At 38.2% G+C, this 15566-nt stretch overlaps 1 non-coding gene across 1 annotated transcript; it reads right to left on the bottom strand.

The window, feature by feature from the left end:
* Positions 1 to 15073: 15073 nt before the first annotated feature.
* LOC130937999 (small nucleolar RNA R71) lies at positions 15074 to 15177 on the bottom strand. Its single transcript, XR_009069184.1, has one exon. It is a non-coding gene; the product is annotated as a small nucleolar RNA R71 (small nucleolar RNA).
* Between the last annotated feature and the right edge of the window lie 389 nt (positions 15178 to 15566).

Here is a 15566-nt window from a genome sequence, read left to right as displayed (position 1 = left end):
GTTTTGGAAGTAAGGGGGCAGTATATTGCACAAAAAATAATAAGAAAAATAAATAAATAACTATAAAATAAACTCTTGGCAAGGTATGGGAACTGGAAGTCCTATCCTAGTTATCCTTATCAATTGTAATGAGAATTGGATTTTTCTCCCACTTTGTTAACCTCTAACTATGGAGGTAACTTAAGTGGATGAATTAATTCGAATCCTCAAGTCCTAGTCTTTCCTTGGGAAAGGCTAGAGTTATTGGAATATGAATTAATGAAATGCAGAAATCCAATTTTCAATCAACAATGAGTTTGATAACTCTAGAGTCATCAATTATTTAACCACAGCCAAAAGGAAAAAATTCAAATTATTTATATAATAAATAAAAGAAAGCAATCATAATTTTGAAATACCACAATTAGCACTAATAAAGATATCAAAAGTAACATGGACAGTTGTAGCCAAATAAAGAAGTTGGGTTAAGCATAGGAATTCATAAACTAAATTGAGGAAATAAATAAAAGGAACATTGAAAATAAATAAATACAAAGAACATTGAACCTGAGATTGAGAGTCACTCCTAAAACTAAGAGAAGTCCTAAATCCTAAATCCTAATCCTAAAGAGAGAGAGGAGAGAACCTCTCTCACTAAAAACTACATCTAAAATAATAAAAAGAGAATTATGAATGAATGATCTGAAGTCTCCCCTCATTCCTCCACTTTGCAGCCTTTAATTTGTGTTTTCTGGGCTTGAAACTGGGCCGGAAATAGCCCAGGATTCGCTGTTTGCGAAATCTGCCACGTTGATTTTCGGAGATGCGATGGGTCCGCGTGGATGACGCGTTCGCGTCGCCTATCTGTACGGTCACTATGGTAAATTATATATCAAATCGAAGCCCCGGACGTTAGCTTTCCAACACAAGTAAAACCGCGTCATTTGGACCTCTGTAGCTAAAGTTATAGTCGTTTGAGTGCGAAGAGGTCAGGCTAGACAGCTTAGCAGTTTCTCCAACTTCTTGTATTCCTTCCACTTTTGCATGCTTCCTTTCCATCCTCTGAGTCATTCCTGTCTTGTAATCTCTGAAATCACTTAACACACATATCAAGGCATCTAATGGTAATAAGAGAGGATTAAACATAGGGAACTTAAGGCCAAAGAAGCATGTTTTCAACCAAAGCACATAATTAGGAAGGCAAATGTAAAACCATGCAAATAGTATGAATAAGTGGGTAAAGAGTTGATAAAAACCACTCAATTGAGCATAAGATAAACCATAAAATATGGGTTTATCAACCTCCCCACACTTAAACATTAGCATGTCCTCATGCTAAGCTCAAGAGAAGCTATGAAGGAATGAAGAGGAATGATAGAATGTATGAGATGCAACCTATGAATGCAACTAAATGCAAAATGTTTCTACCTACTTGGTTAAAAATAAATAAGTTCTTCAAGACAAATATGAACTGGATTTTACTAATTCAAATCACAAAATACAATACAAATAACTTGCAAGAAGAAGATAGCTCATGAAAGCAGGGAACATAGAATTGAGCACTGAACCCTTACTGGTAGTGTATATCATTCTAACTCTCAAGTGTCTAGGGTCAATTCTCTCAATTCTCTACTAATCTTGCTTTCTATAGCTTGCTTTTCATCTAACAATCAACAAAAATTTAATGCACCAATACACAAATCAAGAGGTCTTTTAAGGGTTGTAATGGGGTTAGGGTCAAGGTAGGATTGTATTTGGCCAAGTGGACTAAAATTTGAATCCTTAATTAACATAAACTATTCCACCTAACTTAGGACAATCCATGTAATCATAATATAAAATCTGACTTCCCATTAACTATGTTTTCCACATATTCATGCATTCTAATTCTAATTTCAAGTACAACTCATATGCATTGCTTTCACCACTTATTTTGGGGCATTTTGTCCCCTTTCACTTATTTTGCTCTTTTTTTTATATATTTTTTTTCTTTTGTTTTTCTCAATGCATATGATTAATTTATTGAATGCATGAACATGTCCTAAACATTTCTTTCACATTTTTAGAAAATTCTAACATACTCAATTCTCAAACCAGATGTTTCCAAACCCACTCTTCCCCACACTTAATTCATAAGCATTCTCACTAGTCTAAGCTAACCAAGGATTCAAATTAAGGACATTATTATTTTTTGCTTAGAGTTAATGATGTGCTAAAATAAAGAACAAAGGGGTAAAATAGGCTCAAAATTGGTTTGCAATAGATAATGAAAAGGTTAAGGCCATATGGGTATGTAAGCTCAGTGAAACAAGGCCTCAATCATATAAGTGTATGCATACATTAAACAATGGAAATATAGAATCAAGCAAGACAAAGATCACAATTTTAGAGAGAAAAACACACACCAAAAATAAAATATTGGTTGATAGAATGCAACCAATCAAATAGGCTCAAAATCTCACTGGTTTTGTATGTTCAAGCTTTAAACCATGTTCCAAAATAAAATTTCTTCATACAAGTTATTCAAAAAGTTTTTAATTTAAATTAGTGAAATACTATAAAAAATTTCTTAAAAAAGAAAATATTACTTCAACCAAGTGGTAAAATATGCAAAAATCAAATAAACATGCAAATGCAACAACTAATCTACAAAGAAAATTTAAACATTGGTGTTGAGACAAGAAAGTACTAACCCATGGAGATCGGTATCGACCTCCCCACACTTAAAGATTGCACCATCCTCGGTGCATGCTGAGATGTGCAGGTGGACGGGTTGTTCCAACTGATGCCTTTCTTCAAGGATTGTGCAGATGGACTTGTTTGTCTCCCCATGTAAACGTCTTCTGGTTCCCCTCCGGGTGGCCATCCTGAAAGAAAAAGGGAAGAAAAGTAACCCAGAAATAAAGATAAGAAAATACATAAAGTATGGGTGGGTTAATGCCAAATGATAAGGGTCTCATTTACATGGAAGCTTCAACATGTACGTGAGAAAATAATAGAAGCCATGGCATACCAGTGGTATAAAATTTGTAACATAGGGGAGGAGAGTGGGTAATGGAAGTATCAATACAAGTTCATGCCAATGAAAATGGAGTGCAAGTATCATAAAAGATTGGCATTGGCAGATAATTAATATTATCCCACAGTGTAAAACAAGTTACCAAAATAAATTCAAGAAAAGATGCAACAGTAGAATAAGAAATTTTTTTTAACACCAATGGAAAAATAAAAAATTCAGAAAAGAAAATAAAAACAATATGCACAAAATTAAGATGCGATGAATGAGATATGCAAATAAATTAAGTAAAATAAAATAAAAGATAAGAAGAATGAGAAGGGAAAGAAGTAAAGTAAGAAAGAAAGAAGAAAGAAGAAAAGATAGAAGAAATTAGGATTGGGGAAGAAAAGATAAGATATTTGGCAAATTAGGATAAGCTGTGCGGCGTAAGCGACGCGGACGCGTGAAACACGCGGTCGCGCGACTTGCGCTGTAAGTTAATCGACGCGGTCGCGTGACTCAATTTATGCTACTGGCGCGAGGGTAGCCTCGCGCTCGCACAACTCTTTGTTCAAAATCTTATTTTGCCAAATTTTGGGTGACGCGATTGCGTGGGTGATGCGATCGCGCGAGTGGGCTTTAGAAGAACGTGACACGGCCGCGTGAGGCACGCGGTCGCGTGAGATGGACTGTGTGTCCAGCGCCAGTCCAGCGCCACTCCAGCACAACTTTCGGCTGTGCACCATTATTACGTCGAAATCTAGGGCACGCGGCCGCGTGGGGCACGCGGTCGCGTGGGAGGCCATTTTTCCCATATGACGCGGTCGTGTGGGACGATTTGTGCCATTGGCACGCCTCCAGCCACGTTCTCGCGTGACCCTCTGTTCGTTTTTTATTTCTCCCCTCTCCTCGCAACGCGGACGCGTCGCTGATGCAGTCGCGTCGCGTGGCCCCCTTTATATATATATATATATATATATATGCAAGTATGCAGTATGCAATACTAATATGAATGTTATGCAAAATTCCAGGTTCAATAAAATAAAATAAAACTAAAAAACAAACAAAACGAAATAGAATAAATTGAAAAAGAACGATCATACCATGGTGGGTTGTCTCCCACCTAGCACTTTTAGTTAAAGTCCTTAAGTTGGACATTTGAGGAGCTTCTTGTTATGGCGGCTTGTGCTTGAACTCATCCAGAAATCTCCACCAATGTTTGGAGTTCCAGTAGCCTCCGGGGTCCCAAACAAGGCGCAGAAAGCCTTCAAGCAAGTTAAAGCAAGTGACAAGGCCCCAAGAGTGTTGATTTCTAGAGTGAATTCCGGGGTCCTAAATCTTGCTTTTGCACCCGTCTTCTTGTTGAGCAATACTGTTCCAGCCGGGTGGCAAACAGTCTGAATTCTCACTGAAGCAGCCAGACAACTTCCTAGACCCATTCAGTTGAGCTCTACACCAACCTTTGCGTTTAAATGTTGAACACACAACCATGTTGAACCTTGCAGGATAAATCTTATCTCCGACCATCTTCTTCTTACTCTTAATGCCATAGAGAGCTCTAAGTTGACCATTCGTCTCCAATAGCCCATATTCAAGTGGAATTAGAAAGCTAAAGGATATGAATTTTACCCACTTGAATGTTGTAAAGGATGATGGCAACTTAGGGGGACGTATTTTTAATGAAATTGCAAGCTCCACTCCCTTGTGCTCTTCTCTGATAATTACCACCTCTTTGCAAGCTTCTTCAATTTCAACCTCTTCCTCTTGGTAGCTTTCTTCCAATTCAATCTTTTCTTCATTGCTCACCAAGGGCATGGGAGGTTGTGCTTCTTCTTCTTGAATCTCCATCTCTTGATCAACCTCTTCCAAGTCTTCAACTGTGATATGCCTTGGAGGTTGTACACCCTCCTCAACATCAAATGCAATCGTCTTGAAAGGAGGTTCTATGTCTTGACTTTTCCATGGAGGTTCAGCATCTCCTAAGTCTTCAACCACTTCTTCCTCTGCAACTATTATGGCTTCCTCTACTTGTTCCAATACAAAGCCCTGTTCCTCGTTGTCCTCTGGAGTTTCTAGTATCTCCTTCATACTACGTTCTTTATTAGATTGCCCACATGAAGCCATGGGGGTTCCTTGAGTATCCGAACGTCGGGAAGCTAATTGCTTTAACTTCTCCACTATTGCTTGCTCCAGTTGATGAAGGATTGCAGTACATTATTTCATTGATTCTTCGAGGCTAACCTGTGATTCTGACTTTGATGGATATGGGTAATGTGTATGGAGGAGTGGTGGTTTGTGGGAGTAATTAGATTGGTATTGGGGTGGTTCTATATATGGTTCATATGGCTCATAAGGTGGTTGGTATGGTGGTTGAGGGTTAGGGTCATATGGAGGTGAATGGCGGAAAAGGGCTTGTGAGTATGGTGGGTTGAAGTTGTGTTGAAAGGATGATCTCTGAGTATAGGGTGGGGCTTGTTGGTAGCTACAAGGTGGTCCACCATATCTATCAGCTTGGGATGCATTGTAGCCTGGTCTTTGTCCATGATATCTAGGATGGTGTTGTTGCCTAAAGGGTTGATTAGATCCTCTTGGCTCCATCCATCCTTGATTGGTCTGACCTTGATGCATATTCCTGCTGTGGTTTCTATTTCCTTCAACAAAGTTAGAACCAAACTCAAAGCGAGAGGGGTGAGAATTCATAGTAGTTATCAGAAATAAGGGGGAAAAAAGAGAAACAAATAAACAAGTAAAAGAAAAATATTTTTTTTTAGAAAAATATTTACAATAACCAATAATAAGGCACACGTTTGCAATCCCCCGGCAACGGCGCCATTTTGACGTTAAGATTTTTGCTAGTAAAGAATTTATAAAAATAGTCGCGTTGTAGATATAGTTTCTAAACTAACAGAAATCCCTTCGTACAAACATTTTGGTTGTCACAAGTAATAAACCCCTAAATAAATTGATAACCGAAGTATTTAAACCTCGGGTCGTCTTCTCAAGGAATTGCAGGGAGGTATGTTCTTATTATTGGCTATGAAAAAGGTAAAATTGGGGTTTTGGAAGTAAGGGGGCAGTATGTTGCACAAAAAATAATAAGAAAAATAAATAAATAACTATAAAATAAACTCTTGGCAAGGTATGGGAACTGAAAGTCCTATCCTGGTTATCCTTATCAATTGTAATGAGAATTGGATTTTTCTCCCACTTTGTTAACCTCTAACTATGGAGGTAAGTTAAGTGGATGAATTAATTCGAATCCTCAAGTCCTAGTCTTTCCTTGGGAAAGGCTAGAGTTATTGGAATATGAATTAATGAAATGAAGAAATCCAATTTTCAATCAACAATGAGTTTGATAACTCTAGAGTCATCAATTATTTAACCACAGCCAAAAGGAAAAAATTCAAATTATTTATATAATAAATAAAAGAAAGCAATCATAATTTTGAAATACCACAATTAGCACTAATAAAGATATCAAAAGTAACATGGGCAGTTGTAGCCAAATAAAGAAGTTGGGTTAAACATAGGAATTCATAAACTAAATTGAGTAAATAAATAAAAGGAACATTGAAAATAAATAAATACAAAGAACATTGAACCTGGGATTGAGAGTCACTCCTAAAACTAAGAGAAGTCCTAAATCCTAAATCCTAATCCCAAAGAGAGAGTCACTAAAAACTACATCTAAAATAATAAAAAGAGAATTATGAATGAATGATCTGAAGTCTCCCCTCATTCCTCTACTTTGCAGCCTTTAATCTGTATTTTCTGGGCTTGAAATTGGGCCGGAAATAGCCCAGGATTCGCTGTTTGCGAAATCTGCCACGCTGATTTTTGCAGATGCGATGCGTCTGCGTGGATGACGCATTCTCGTCTCCTATCTGTGCGGTCACTATGACAAATTATATATCAAATCGAAGCCCCGGACGTTAGCTTTCCAACGCAAGTGGAACCGGATCATTTAGACCTCTGTAGCTAAAATTATAGCCGTTTGAGTGCGAAGAGGTCAGGCTAGACAGCTTAGCAGTTTCTCCAACTTCTTGTATTCCTTCCACTTTTGCATGCTTCCTTTCCATCCTCTGAGTCATTCCTGCCTTGTAATCTCTGAAATCACTTAACACACATATCAAGGCATCTAATGGTAATAAGAGAGGATTAAACATAGGGAACTTAAGGCCAAAGAAGCATGTTTTCAATCAAAGCACATAATTAGGAAGACAAATGTAAAACCATGCAAATAGTATGAATAAGTGGGTAAAGAGTTGATAAAAACCACTCAATTGAGCATAAGATAAACCATGAAATATGGGTTTATCATATAACATGTGCCTAAATCTTGAAAAGTGCGCCTTCGGAGTACAAGAAAAAAGTTTCTTGGATTCATGTTAACCCACAGAGGAATCGAGGCAAACCCTGACAAGTGTAAGGTAGTCATACAGATGAAGTCACCAACAACGATCAAAGAAGTACAACAATTGATAGGAAGGCTGGCGGCCTTGTCAAGATTTCTACCAACAATGGCAGCAAGATCAACTAACTTCTTTAACACAATATGGAAGTCAAACAATTTCGTATGGCCGGATAAGTGCAAAGCAGCCTTCACCGCAAGCAAATCTTGTCATCACCTCCTATATTGAGAAAACTAACACATGGTAACCCACTCTATTTATATCTTTCAATTTCCACTAACTCAATTTCATCCGCCGTTGTAATAGAAATAAGTCGGGAATAACACCCAGTCTATTTTATCAATAAAATCCTACAAAATGTAGAAACTCTGTACATAACCATCGAAAAACTAGCCTATGCTTTGGTGGCTACAGCACGACGTCTAAGACACTATTTTCAGAGCTACGACATTATAGTCAAAACTAATCATCCGTTGAGGCAGGTACTTGACGATCGGATTTTCTATCGGTAAAGAAATTCACAAATATAATCGTGTTGTAAGTATAGTTTCTAAACCAACATAGAATCCTTTCGTACAAATGTTTGGTTGTCACAAGTAACAAATCCAATAAAATTTATAAACCGAAGTATTCAAACCTCGGGTCGTCTTCTCAAGGAATTGCAGGGAAGTATGATTTATTATTGGTTATGGAAAATAATAATCTTGGGTTTTTGAAAAAAGGTTTGAACAAGAGAAATAAATTGCAGGAATTAATAAATCAAGAGCTAATAAAACTCTTGGCAAGGTATAAAAATTGGAAGTCCTATCCTAGTTATCCTTATCAATGGTGATGAGAACTATATTTTTGCTCCCACTAAGTTAACCTCTAACTATGAAGGTAAGTCAAGTGGATGAATCAATTTAACACCTAAAGTCCTAGTCAACTCATGAGGAAAGACTAGAGTTATAGAAATCTAAATCAATCAGCAAAGATATCAATTATCAATCACGATGAGTTTGATAACTCAAGAGTTACCAATTAATCATCTAAAGCCAAGGATGTAGAAAGCTAAATACAAATCATATATCTGGAAATACCTCAATTTGCATTAATAAAAGAAATCAAATCCAACATGGAAAAGTATACGAGAATTGAGTAAAGGAACATTGAACCTATGATGAAGAAGAAATAATCTCAATAAGATAAATCATAATCCTAAATCCTAAGATAATTTCTAATCCTAAGAGAGAGGAGAGAGCCTCTCTCTCTAAAACTACATCCAATCCTAAGATTGTGAAATATTCATTAATTGTTCGCTCTCCTTTGAATGAATGGATTCCCCCACTTTGTAGTCTCCAATATGTGTTTTTTGAGCTTGGATTTGGGCCAAAAAGGGTCCAGAAATTGCTGGGGGTGACTTCTGTAAATTCTGCAGATCGCGCACGTCACGCGTTTGCGTGGGTCACGCGGTCGCGTCATCTGGAGTTTTGCTTTTTCACGCGGTCGCGTCAGTCACGCGTCCGTGTCAGTTGTGTTTCGTGCGAGTCACACGTTCGCGTCATGCACGCGTTCGCGCAGATGCCAGTTTGCGCAAAGCACGCGTTTGCGTCGTCCACGCGGACGCATCGCTGCCAGTTTCTTCAAAAACTCCATTTTGTGCTTTCCTTCCATTTTTTTATGTTTCCTTTCCATCCTTTAAGTCATTCCTGCCCTATAAAACCTGAAAGTACTCAACACACAGATCACGACATCGAATGGTAACAAAGGATAATTAATTTTAATATTTTTAAAGCATAGGAAACATGTTTTCACTTATGCCATATCACAAGGAAGGAATTGTAAAACCATGCAAATTCATATGAATAAGTGGGTGAAGAATTGATAAAATCACTCAATTGGGCATAATATAAATCATAAAATAGTGGTTTATCAGTACTCACCCGACCATATTTGGCAGGAAGATTAACAAAATGGTCGGTTGAACTATCAGAATATGAAATCAACTACCAAGCTTGTTGTTCACTAAAATCCCAAGTACTTGCCGACTTCATAGCAGAGTTTACCTCAACAGACAAAGTTTACCCATAATGGGAGTTATACGTAGACGATGCCTCCAACGAGGACGGCTGGGGAGTTGGAATCGTCCTTAAAGATAAAGAGGAAGTATCTGCCGAGCAATCAATAAAGTACATGTTTCCGGTCAGTAACAACCAATCCAAGTACGAAGCACTTCTCGCCGGCTTACGTATGGCCAAAGAAAGCGGAATCCAACACATCAAAGTCTATTATGACTCCCTCCTTGTAGTCCAATAGGTAAACGGTATATTCCAGGTATGTAAGCGTTTGTTAGAGCAATATTTAACACAGGTAAAGAATTTAATTCAGCAGTTTCAAAATTTCAAAATAATACATGTCAATCGAATTGAAAATAATAGAGCTGATATACTATCTAAATTTGCTACATCAAGGAGAACAGAAAAACCATTAAATTTATCACAAATAACCCCAGAACAACCTAGTATATACAACAACCTTGTTCTGAGCCTATCACATGTAGAATATTAGAGGAGTCCATATATCAACTTCTTGAAAAACAGAACAACACCAACAACAGAAGGAAACCCTAAAGTCTTCAGGAAAAAAGCAAGTTTTTCACAATCATTGGAGACGACATTTACAAACGAGGGTTTTCTCGACCTCTGCCGAAATGCTTAGGGGATGAAGATGCCGCCTTAGCAATGTCGGAAGCACATGAAGGCATTTGCGGCACACACATAAGAGGCTGAAGCCTGACAGCAAAGTTATTAAGAGCAGGGTGTTGCTGGCCATCCTTAAAGAAAGATTGCATGACAAAGGTAAAACGGTGTAACAATTGCCAAAAATGCGCCCTAGTAATAGATAACCCAACCAAGACGTTACACACATTAGAGGCTAGATTGCCATTTCACAGATGGGGGCTGCATATGCTCGGTCCTTTTCCAATATTACAAGGTCAGGTAAAATTTCTACTTATAACAATTGACTACTTTACCAAATGGATAGAAGCTCAACCACTCACCAGAATAACAACAGACAAGTTACAAAGTTTCATGTGGAAATGTATCATATGTTGATATGGATTGCCTATGGACATTGTTATTGATAATGGTAGACAATTCACTAATAAGAAAATGGCATCTTTCTTACAAAACTTAAACATCAAACACCATTTTTCATCGGTCGAGCACCCTCAAACCAATGGGCTCGCCGAAGCAGCTAACAAGGACATTTTGCGGCATTAAGAAAAAAGTTAACTCTAGCCAAAGCTCAGTGGGCGGAGCTAATACCAGAAATACTCTAGGGATATAACACTATAAAGCAAAGCTCGACCAAGGAAACACCTTTCAAATTGGTGTTTGGAGCCGATACCATGATCTCGGTAGAAATAGCTCAAGGATCAATCAGAACTGATAATTTTGACAAAGAATCAAATAATCAAGTGAGAAACGCCGAGCTAGATACTATAGAGGAAGAACGACAAGACGCAAGAATACGACAATAAGCGATGTAACTCATACTTCAACACAAGTACAACAAGGAAATCATACCACAGCCACTACAACAAGGTGACCTTGTCTTGAGACGTCTTGAAAATGTTCGAAAACCCCCAGGACAAGGCAAGCTCGCCGCAAATTGGGAGGGCCCTTTCCGAGTTACACAAGTGCATGGACGAGGTGGATATTTTCTGTAAATCTTGGAAGGGGTAAAACTACCAAATACTTGCAACATTTCGTCATTGCGACTGTACTACACTTAACTATTTGTAACAATTTGAAGCCCGGCTGGTACTCTTTTTCCTACCACCGAGGTTTTTTCCCTAAAAGGGTTTTACTCGCGAAGGTTTTAACGGGGCCGACCACTTCAAAATTTTCCGATATATAAATTCACACAATGTATATTGAAGTCTATTATCATAAGAGTATGCAATAAACAAACATCAAATTCTATCAAAATAAGCAACAAGAAATGTTGCAGTGTCAACACAGCACAAGCACAAGTGCCAAACGTCTCAAACAGAAAAAAAAGCATATATGATTACTGATGAGCGGATAATTTGTACGCTTTTTGGCATTGTTTTTAGTATGTTTTTAGTAGTTTGAGTTGAGTTTTTAGTATATTTTTTATTAGTTTTTAGTTAAAATTAACTTTTCTGGACTTTACTATGAGTTTGTGTGTTTTTCTGTGATTTCAGGTATTTTCTGGCTGAAATTGAGGGACCTGAGCAAAAATCTGATCCAGAGACTGAAAAGGACTGCAGATGCTGTTGGATTCTGACCTCCCTGCACTCAAAGTGGATTTTCTGGAGCTAGAGAAGCCCAATTGGCGCGCTCTCAACGGCGTTGGAAAGTAGACATCCTGGGATTTCCAGCAATATATGATAGTCCATACTTTGCCCAAGATTTGATGGCCCAAACCGGCGTTCAAAGTCACCCTCAGAATTCCCAGCGTTAAACGCCGGAACTGGCACCAAAATGGGAGTTAAACGCCCAAACTGGCATAAAAGCTGGCGTTTAACTCCAAGAAGAGTCTCTACATGAAAATGCTTCATTGCTCAGCCCAAGCACATACCAAGTGGGCCCGGAAGTGGATTTTTATATCATTTACTCATCTCTGTACACCCTAGGCTACTAGTTTTCTATATATAGGACCTTTTACTATTGTATTTTTAATCTGGAGATCTTTGAATCTTTTGATCACTGAGAGGCTGGCCTCACGGCCATGCCTAGACCTTGTTCTTATGTATTTTCAATGGTGGAGTTTCTACACACCATAGATTAAGGTGTGGAGCTCTGCTGTACCTCGAGTATTAATGCAATTACTATTGTTCTTCTATTCAATTCCACTTGTTCTTTGTCCAAGATATCACTTGTTCTTCAACTTGATGAATGTGATGATCCGTGACACTCATCATCATTCTCACTCATGAACAAAGTGACTGACAACCACTCTTGTTCTACAAGCATACGAGGCTCTAGTGAATATCTCTTGGATTCCTGATACACGATGCATGGTTGATCGCCTGACAACCGAGTGCTCGCCTGACAAACGAGCCAGCCATTCCGTGAGATCAGAGTCTTCGTGGTATAGGCAAGAACTGATGGCGGCATTCAAGAGAATCCGGAAGGTCTAACCTTGTCTGTGGTATTCTGAGTAGGATTCAATGATTGAATGACTGTGACTTGCTTCAAACTCCTGAAGGCGGGGCGTTAGTGACAGACGCAAAAGAATCACTGGATTCTATTCCGGCCTGATTGAGAACCGACAGATGGATAGCCGTGCCGTGACAGGGTGCGTTGAACATTTTCAATGAGAGGATGGGAGGTAGCCACTGACAACGGTGAAACCCTTGCATAAGCTTGCCATGGAAAGGAGTAAGAAGGATTGGATGAAGACAGTAGGAAAGCAGAGAGACGGAAGGGAAAGCATCTTCATACGCTTATCTGAAGCTCTCACCAATGATATACATAAGTATCTCTATCTTTATCTTATGTTTTATTCATCATCTATACCCATTTGAGTCTGCCTGACTGAGATTTACAAGGTGACCATAGCTTGCTTCATACCAACAATCTCCGTGGGATCGACCCTTACTCACGTAAGGTATTACTTGGACGACCCAGTGCACTTGCTGGTTAGTTGTGCAAAGTTGTGTAGTGATCACAATTTCGCGCACCAAGTTTTTGGCGCCGTTGCCGGGGATTGTTTTGAGTATGGACAACTGACGGTTCATCTTGTTGCTTAGATTAGGTATTTTTCTTCAGAGTTCTTGAGAATAAATTCCAGTGTTTCATGATGATCTGTTGAAGTCTGGCTGGCTGTGAAGCCATGTCTAATCTTATTGGACCGAGGTTTCAACTTATCATCACAAGAGCTTGTTGATTCTTATCAATCTTGCTATTGGAGCAATGATCTGCTAAGGCTTGGCTGGCCATTGGCCATGTCTAGTGTTTTGGACCGAAGCTTTCTTTGAAAGCTTGGCTGGCTGTGAAGCCATGTCTAATTCCTGGACAGGAGTCTTAGACTAACATTGCAATGATTCCTGGAATTCAAATTAAGAATTCTGAAACCTTTATTTTCTATTTTCATATAATTTTTGAAAAAGCACAAAAAAAAATTTTACAAAATCATAAAAACCAAAAATATTTTATGTTTCTTGTTTGAGTCTAGTGTCTAAATTTAAGTTTGGTGTCTTGCATGCATTGTTTATTTGATCTTGGTTCTATTTTCAAGTCAATAGTACAGGGAACTGAAGATTCAGAACATGCAGCAGAGGAATTACACAGAAAAAGCTGGGCGTTCGAAACGCCCAGTGAAGAAGGACAGACTGGCGTTTAAACGCCAGCCAGGGTACCTGGTTGGGCGTTTAACGCCCAAAAAGGTAGTGCATTGGGCGTTAAACGCCAGAATGTGCACCATTCTGGGCGTTTAACGCCAGGATGGCACAAGGGGGAGGATTTTGTTTTCAAAATCAATTTTTTTTCAAGTTTTCAAAGTTTTTCAAAATCAAATCTTTTTCAAATCATATCTTTTCAATCAAATGTTTTCAAAATCAATTTCTTTCCTTTTTCAAAGATACTTACTAACAATTAATGATTTGATTGAACATTTTAAGTATGTTGCCTTTTCTGTTGAGAAAGGTTTAATGTTTGAATCATATCTTTTCTTGTTAGGCAAGTCATTAATTTTTAAAATCAAATCTTTTTAAATTGTTTTCAAAATCATATCTTTTCAATCATAACTTTTTAAAACCATAACTTTTCAATCATATCTCTTTAATCGCATCTTTTTCAAAATATTTTTCAAATCATATCTTTTTTATTTCTAATTTCAAAAATCTTTTTCAAAAATTACTTGATTTCTTTCCCACTCTTGATTTTCGAAAATCAATTAAAGTTTTTCAAAAATGTTTTCAAAATATTTCACTTGATTTTCGAAAATTTCTTCCTCTCTTCCCACATCCTTCTATTTATGGAGTATCACTCCTTCTCAATGCACAATTCGAACTCTATCTAATTAAGTTCGAATTCTTCTACCTCTTCTTTCTATTTTTCTGTTCCTCTGACACCTCAAGGAATCTCTATAATGTGACATAGAGGATTCCATATTTTCTTGTTCTCTTCTCTTTCACATGAGCAGGAACAAAGACAAAAGCATTCTTGTTGAAGCTGACCCTGAACCTGAAAGGACCTTGAAGCGAAAACTAAGAGAAGCTAAAGCACAATTCTCTGTAGAGGACCTGACCGAATTCTTCAAAGAAGAAGAACACATGGCAGCCGAAAACAAAAACAATGCAAGGAAGGTGCTGGGTGACTTTACTGCACCTACTCCCGACTTCTATGGGAGAAGCATCTCTATCCCTGCCATTGGAGCAAACAACTTTGAGCTTAAGCCTCAATTAGTTTCTCTAATGCAACAGAATTGCAAGTTCCATGGACTTCCATTGGAAGATCCTCATCAGTTCTTAGCTGAATTCTTGCAAATCTGTGACACTGTCAAGACTAATGGGGTTGACCCTGAGGTCTACAGACTTATGCTATTCCCTTTTGCTGTAAGAGACAGAGCTAGGACATGGTTGGACTCACAACCTAAAAAAAGCCTGGACTCATGGGAAAAGCTAGTCAATGCCTTCTTGGCAAAGTTCTTTCCACCTCAAAAATTGAGTAAGCTTAGAGTGAAAGTCCAAACCTTCAGACAGAAGGATGGAGAATCCCTCTATGAAGCTTGGGAAAGATACAAACAATTAATCAGAAAATGTCCATCTGACATGCTTTCTGAATGGAGCATCATAGGTATTTTCTATGATGGTCTCTCTGAACTGTCCAAGATGTCTTTGGATAGCTCTGCTGGAGGATCTCTTCATCTGAAGAAGACGCCTACAGAGGCTCAAGAGCTAATTGAAATGGTTGCAAATAACCAATTCATGTGCACTTCTGAAAGGAATCCTGTGAACAATGGGACAAGTTAGAAGAAAGGCGTTCTTGAGATTGATACTCTGAATGCCATTCTGGCTCAGAATAAAATATTGACTCAACAAGTCAATTTGAATTCTCAAAGTCTGTCTGGAATGCAAAATGCACCAAGCAGTACTAAGGATGCTTCATCTGAAGAAGAAGCTTATGATCCTGAGAATCCTTCAATGGAAGAGGTGAATTACC

This window comes from Arachis stenosperma, chromosome 6 (genome assembly GCF_014773155.1).
Source record: "Arachis stenosperma cultivar V10309 chromosome 6, arast.V10309.gnm1.PFL2, whole genome shotgun sequence".
Classification (NCBI taxonomy): Eukaryota; Viridiplantae; Streptophyta; class Magnoliopsida; order Fabales; family Fabaceae; genus Arachis; species Arachis stenosperma.
Note: the sequence above shows the minus strand (reverse complement) of the source record. Positions and strands in the feature narration are given on the sequence as shown.